Raw genomic sequence first — 6,547 nt, 5'->3', positions numbered from 1 at the left:
ATCATAGCTCTGCCGTGAGCTCATGCACCTGAGAGGTTAACCCTGTAATTCTCTGTCCACAGATCTTCCAGGACCTACGAAGTGTTTCCAGCATTTAGTCAACAATTCCAGATGCAGTATCTGCTGCATTTAGCTTTTTATGTTAACGCAGTGTCCCCGCTTGTATTAACAAAAGCCAAAAATAAATTGCAGCTGCCAGAAAATGGAATTTGTTAACTCGGCGTGCATTGGTGGTTCAGGGGTAGAATTCTCGCCTCCCATACAGGTGACCCGGGTTCGATTCCCGGCCAATGCAGGTTAACATTTTAAACAATTCATTTCATAGCAAACACATCACTTGAGCATAAATAATATATTAGCTGTATCTGTGCAACTGGATCAAGGGTATGAATGTTCTGCTCCTGTTCCTGTGCAACAGCTTTCAGGGGCTGAATGGCATCCTGTTCCTGTGTAACAGGCTCGATTCTTACGCTGACAGACATTACATTGCTCACTTCCTCGTTAGTATAGTTGTGAGTATCCCCACCTGTCACGCGGGAGACCGGGGTGAAATTCCCCGACGGGGAGGAATTTTAACATCCCCAATTTTAAACCTTTGGGCAGCACCTTAACGTGCTCCTTGGAAAAGATCAACAGCGAAAAATTGAATCTAAAATAATTTTAAACGGTGAAGAACTGTATAAAAAGCTCCTGCATCAATTCCTCGTTAGCATAGTGTTCTCCTTCTGTTTGTCTTTTGTGCGGGGCACTGCGGAACGAGAGAGGACAGTGAAATGCAGATAACAGTGGGAGAAAGCACGTCTGATCTTTCAAGGGGACAGCACTGGCACGTTTGGCCGAATGGCCTCATACTGTACTGCAAGCTTCCATGAATCATATGGATATCTGAGACATACTCACACAAAGTGAGCACACATCTGTGTTCGTGTTTGTGTTTGAGTCTTTGTCTCAAGCAGTGCATTACTATTTCCTCTGTGTTGTCCTTGATATTTTGGTGCTGATTATTCAATATGCCGACGACATTTCTCTGACTGTGTATCACTGAGAAAAGCACAGAAGCAAATAGATTTCAGGTGGACGCCTACCCGCAATTGATGCTGTGGTTTCCTGAACATGTCGTTTGTGATCTCGCCTAAAAAATGACATCTTGTACGAAAAGTTTGCCTGGCGCGATAGTGACCTGAATTTCAAAGCAGCAAGGAGGAAAGACTGCATTGTTCTGCTTGCTGGCAGGATGCGTTCCGCAGCTTCCCTGGTGGTCTAGTGGATAGGATTCGGCGCTTTCACCACCGCGGCCCGGGTTCGATTCCCGGTCAGGGAACCAGTGCTTTTTCTGGCTGTTTGAAATGCCAGCAATCAAAGCACCCGCGCGAAACAATACTTGCTCCTCATCAACCTTTCAACTTTCCACGCTGCTGTTGCCTCAACAGTCAGCAGCGCAACATTCGGTACCGAGGTGCAACATTCACTTCCTTGCCTTCTGTAAAATGCCTGCTGTTTCAAAGTCAGCAGGGAATGACATTGGGAACAAGACACCTTAAATGCCCACATTTATGTGTACCTCACAGTGTCAGAACAGTCACGGTTATTGTCCGCCTTCCATGTATTATTTTGCCGACTGCATCTCCCTAACAAAGTTAGCTGATCACAGCACGGCTATCAGTCAACTCATTGCCAGTGTGAAGAATGCCACATTAGCTACGTGTGCAAGACTCGATTGACAGTGTACCTGGGCCGTGATAACTTATCCTGATATTCATGAGGCCTTAACATTCGCTGCATAAGACAATTCTATCTCTGGTTACCATCCCTCCTACCATTGGAAAGCGGTTGTCTTTATTTCCTCTATCAAAAGCCATTGTAATTTTGCAAGCCTTTATTAAATTTCCTCTTAGCCTCCAGAGGAAAGCAATTCCAGCTTGTCCACACCATCAACATAACTGAAGTCGCTTGTCCCTCGGGCCACACTGTAAGACGTCAAACGAGTTCTGTATGTCGGGGAGTCAAGGGTTATGGGGAGCGGGCGGAAAAGTTGCGTTGTGTCGAAGATCTCATCAGCCACGAACTTATTAAATGGCGGGGCTCGAGGGGCCGAATGGCCCAATCCTGCTCCTATTTATTCTTTTGGGGAAGGTTAGTTTCTTAATTATGTAATTTTTGAGCAGCTAAACAACGTTGGAAGGAAACTCCCACGGCACCTAGAAAAGTGCAAAATCTTAGCTCTGCCGTGAGCTCATGCACCTGAGAGGTTAACCCTGTAATTCTCTGTCCACAGATCTTCCAGGACCTTCGAAGTGTTTCCAGCATTTAGTCAACAATTCCAGATGCAGTATCTGCTGCATTTAGCTTTTTATGTTAACGCAGTGTCCCCGCTTGTATTAACAAAAGCCAAAAATTAATTGTAGCTACCAGAAAATGGAATTTGTTAACTCGGCGTGCATTGGTGGTTCAGGGGTAGAATTCTCGCCTCTCACGCGGGTGACCCGGGTTCGATTCCCGGCCAATGCAGGTTAACATTTTAAACAATTCATTTCATAGCAAACACATCACTTGAGCATAAATAATATATTAGCTGTATCTGTGCAACTGGATCAAGGGTATGAATGTTCTGCTCCTGTTCCTGTGCAACAGCTTTCAGGGGCTGAATGGCATCCTGTTCCTGTGTAACAGGCTCGATTCTTACTCTGACAGACATTACATTGCTCACTTCCTCGTTAGTATAGTTGTGAGTATCCCCACCTGTCACGCGGGAGACCGGGGTGAAATTCCCCGACGGGGAGCAATTTTAACATCCCCAATTTTAAACCTTTGGCCAGCACTTTAACGTGCTCCTTGGGAAAGATCAACAGCGAAAAATTGAACCTAAAATAATTTTAAACGGTGAGGAACTGTATAAAAAGCTCCTGCATCAATTCCTCGTTAGCATAGTGTTCTCCTTCTGTTTGTCTTTTGTGCGGGGCACTGCGGAACGAGAGAGGACAGGGAAATGCAGATAACAGCGGGAGAAAGCACGTCTGATCTTTCAAGGGGACAGCACTGGCACGATTGGCCGAATGGCCTCATACTGTACTGCAAGCTTCCATGAATCATATGGATATCTGAGACATACCCACACAAAGTGAGCACACATCTGTGTTCGTGTATGTGTTTGAGTCTTTGTCTCAAGCAGCGCATTACTATTTCCTCTGTGTTGTCCTTGATATTTTGGCGCTGATTATTCAATATCCCGACGACTTTTCTCTGACTGTGTATCACTGAGAAAAGCACAGAAGCAAATAGATTTCAGGTGGACGCCTACCCGCAATTGATGCTGTGGTTTCTTGAACATGTCGTTTGTGATCTCGCCTAAAAAATGACATCTTGTACGAAAAGTTTGCCTGGCGCGATAGTGACCTGAATTTCAAAGCAGCAAGGAGGAAAGACTGCATTGTTCTGCTTGCTGGCAGGATGCGTTCCGCAGCTTCCCTGGTGGTCCAGTGGTTAGGATTCGGCGCTTTCACCACCGCGGCCCGGGTTCGATTCCCGGTCAGGGAACCAGTGCTTTTTTTGGCTGTTTGAAATGCCAGCAATCAAAGCACCCGCGCGAAACAATGCTTGCACCTCATCAACCTTTCAACTTTCCACGCTGCTGTTGCCTCAACAGTCAGCAGCGCAACATTCGGTACCGAGGTGCAACATTCACTTCCTTGCCTTCTGTAAAATGCCTGCTGTTTCAAAGTCAGCAGGGAATGACATTGGGAACAAGACACCTTAAATGCCCACATTTATGTGTACCTCACAGTGTCAGAACAGTCACGGTTATTGTCCGCCTTCCATGTATTATTTTGCCGACTGCATCTCCCTAACAAAGTTAGCTGATCACAGCACGGCTATCAGTCAACTCATTGCCAGTGTGAAGAATGCCACATTAGCTACGTGTGCAAAACTCGATTGACAGAGTACCTGGGCCGTGATAACTTATCCTGATATTCATGAGGCCTTAACATTCGCTGCATAAGACAATTCTATCTCTGGTTACCATCCCTCCTGCCATTGGAAAGCGGTTGTCTTTATTTCCTCTATCAAAAGCCATTGTAATTTTGCAAGCCTTTATTAAATTTCCTCTTAGCCTCCAGAGGAAAGCAATTCCAGCTTGTCCACACCATCAACATAACTGAAGTCGCTTGTCCCTCGGGCCACACTGTAAGACGTCAAACGAGTTCTGTATGTCGGGGAGTCAAGGGTTATGGGGAGCGGGCGGAAAAGTTGCGTTGTGTCGAAGATCTCATCAGCCACGAACTTATTAAATGGCGGGGCTCGAGGGGCCGAATGGCCCAATCCTGCTCCTATTTATTCTTTTGGGGAAGGTTAGTTTCTTAATTATGTAATTTTTGAGCAGCTAAACAACGTTGGAAGGAAACTCCCACGGCACCTAGAAAAGAGCAAAATCTTAGCTCTGCCGTGAGCTCATGCACCTGAGAGGTTAACCCTGTGATTCTCTGTCCACAGATCTTCCAGGACCTTCGAAGTGTTTCCAGCATTTAGTCAACAATTCCAGATGCAGTATCTGCTGCATTTAGCTTTTTATGTTAACGCAGTGTCCCCGCTTGTATTAACAAAAGCCAAAAATTAATTGTAGCTACCAGAAAATGGAATTTGTTAACTCGGCGTGCATTGGTGGTTCAGGGGTAGAATTCTCGCCTCCCACGCGGGTGACCCGGGTTCGTATTCCCGGCCAATGCAGGTTAACATTTTAAACAATTCATTTCATAGCAAACACATCACTTGAGCACAAATAATATATTAGCTGTATCTGTGCAACTGGATCAAGGGTATGAATGTTCTGCTCCTGTTCCTGTGCAACAGCTTTCAGGGGCTGAATGGCATCCTGTTCCTGTGTAACAGGCTCGATTCTTACGCTGACAGACATTACATTGCTCACTTCCTCGTTAGTCTCGTTGTGAGTATCCCCACCTGTCACGCGGGAGACCGGGGTGAAATTCCCCGACGGGGAGGAATTTTAACATCCCCAATTTTAAACCTTTGGCCAGCACTTTAACGTGCTCCTTGGAAAAGATCAACAGCGAAAAATTGAACCTAAAATAATTTTAAACGGTGAGGAACTGTATAAAAAGCTCCTGCTTCAATTCCTCGTTAGCATAGTGTTCTCCTTCTGTTTGTCTTTTGTGCGGGGCACTGCGGAACGAGAGAGGACAGGGAAATGCAGATAACAGCGGGAGAAAGCACGTCTGATCTTTCAAGGGGACAGCACTGGCACGATTGGCCGAATGGCCTCACACTGTACTGCAAGCTTCCATGAATCATATGGATATCTGAGACGTACCCACACAAAGTGAGCACACATCTGTGTTCGTGTATGTGTTTGAGTCTTTGTCTCAAGCAGCGCATTACTATTTCCTCTGTGTTGTCCTTGATATTTTGGTGCTGATTATTCAATTACCCGACGACTTTTCTCTGACTGTGTATCACTGAGAAAAGCACAGAAGCAAATAGATTTCAGGTGGACGCCTACCCGCAATTGATGCTGTGGTTTCTTGAACATGTCGTTTGTGATCTCGCCTAAAAAATGACATCTTGTACGAAAAGTTTGCCTGGCGCGATAGTGACCTGAATTTCAAAGCAGCAAGGAGGAAAGACTGCATTGTTCTGCTTGCTGGCAGGATGTGTTCCGCAGCTTCCCTGGTGGTCCAGTGGTCAGGATTCGGCGCTTTCACCACCGCGGCCCGGGTTCGATTCCCGGTCAGGGAACCAGTGCTTTTTCTGGCTGTTTGAAATGCCAGCAATCAAAGCACACGCGCAAAACAATGCTTGCACCTCACCAACCTTTCAATTTTCCACACCGCTGCTGTTGCCTCAAAAGTCAGCAGCGCATCATTCGGTACCGAGGTGCAGCATTCGCTTCCTTGCCTTCTGTAAAATGCCTGCTGTTTCAAAGTCAGCAGGAAATGACGTTGGGAACAAGACACTTTAAATGCCCACATTTTTGTGTACCTCACAGTGTCAGAACAGTCACGGTTATTATCCGTCTTCCATGTATTATTTTGCCGACTGCATCTCCCTAACAAACTTAGTTGATCACAGCACGGCTATCAGTCAACTCATTGCCAGTGTGAAAAATGCCACATTAGCAACGTGTGCAAGACTCGAATGACAGAGTAACTGAGCCGTGATAACTTATCCTGATATTCATGAGGCCTTAACATTCGCTGCATAAGACAATTCTACCTCTGGTTACCATCCCTCCTGCCATTGGAAAGCGTTTGTCTTTATTTCCTCTATCAAAACCCATTGTAATTTTGCAAGCCTCAATTAAATTTCCTCTTAGCCTCCAGAGGAAAGCAATCCCAGCTTCTCCACACTATCCCTCGGGCCACACTGTAAGACGTCAAACGGGTTCGGTATGTCTGATAGACATATATTTCAGCTACAGGGGAGTCAAAGGTCATGGGGAACGGGCGGCAAAGTTGCGTTGTGTCGAAGATCTCATCAGCCACGAACTTATTAAATGGCGGGCTCGAGGGGCCGAATGGCCCAAACCTGCTCCTAC

At 46.1% G+C, this 6,547-nt stretch overlaps 5 non-coding genes across 5 annotated transcripts; all 5 read left to right on the top strand.

The window, feature by feature from the left end:
* The first annotated feature begins 224 nt into the window (after positions 1-224).
* trnag-ccc (transfer RNA glycine (anticodon CCC)) lies at positions 225-295 on the top strand. Its single transcript has one exon. It is a non-coding gene; the product is annotated as a tRNA-Gly (tRNA).
* Positions 296-2,437: 2,142 nt separating this feature from the next.
* trnae-cuc (transfer RNA glutamic acid (anticodon CUC)) lies at positions 2,438-2,508 on the top strand. The gene has a single exon. It is a non-coding gene; the product is annotated as a tRNA-Glu (tRNA).
* A 954-nt stretch (positions 2,509-3,462) lies between these two features.
* On the top strand, positions 3,463-3,534 carry trnae-uuc (transfer RNA glutamic acid (anticodon UUC)). The gene has a single exon. It is a non-coding gene; the product is annotated as a tRNA-Glu (tRNA).
* Positions 3,535-4,650: 1,116 nt separating this feature from the next.
* On the top strand, positions 4,651-4,722 carry trnag-ccc (transfer RNA glycine (anticodon CCC)). The gene has a single exon. It is a non-coding gene; the product is annotated as a tRNA-Gly (tRNA).
* A 954-nt stretch (positions 4,723-5,676) lies between these two features.
* Positions 5,677-5,748, top strand: trnae-uuc (transfer RNA glutamic acid (anticodon UUC)). Its single transcript has one exon. It is a non-coding gene; the product is annotated as a tRNA-Glu (tRNA).
* Positions 5,749-6,547: the final 799 nt, after the last annotated feature.

Source organism: Somniosus microcephalus, unplaced genomic scaffold, assembly GCF_052327205.1.
Source record: "Somniosus microcephalus isolate GS21.2 unplaced genomic scaffold, FLI_Smic_1.0 unresolved_chr8, whole genome shotgun sequence".
NCBI lineage: Eukaryota > Metazoa > Chordata > Chondrichthyes > Squaliformes > Somniosidae > Somniosus > Somniosus microcephalus.
This window is presented reverse-complemented; position numbering and strand designations above follow the sequence as displayed.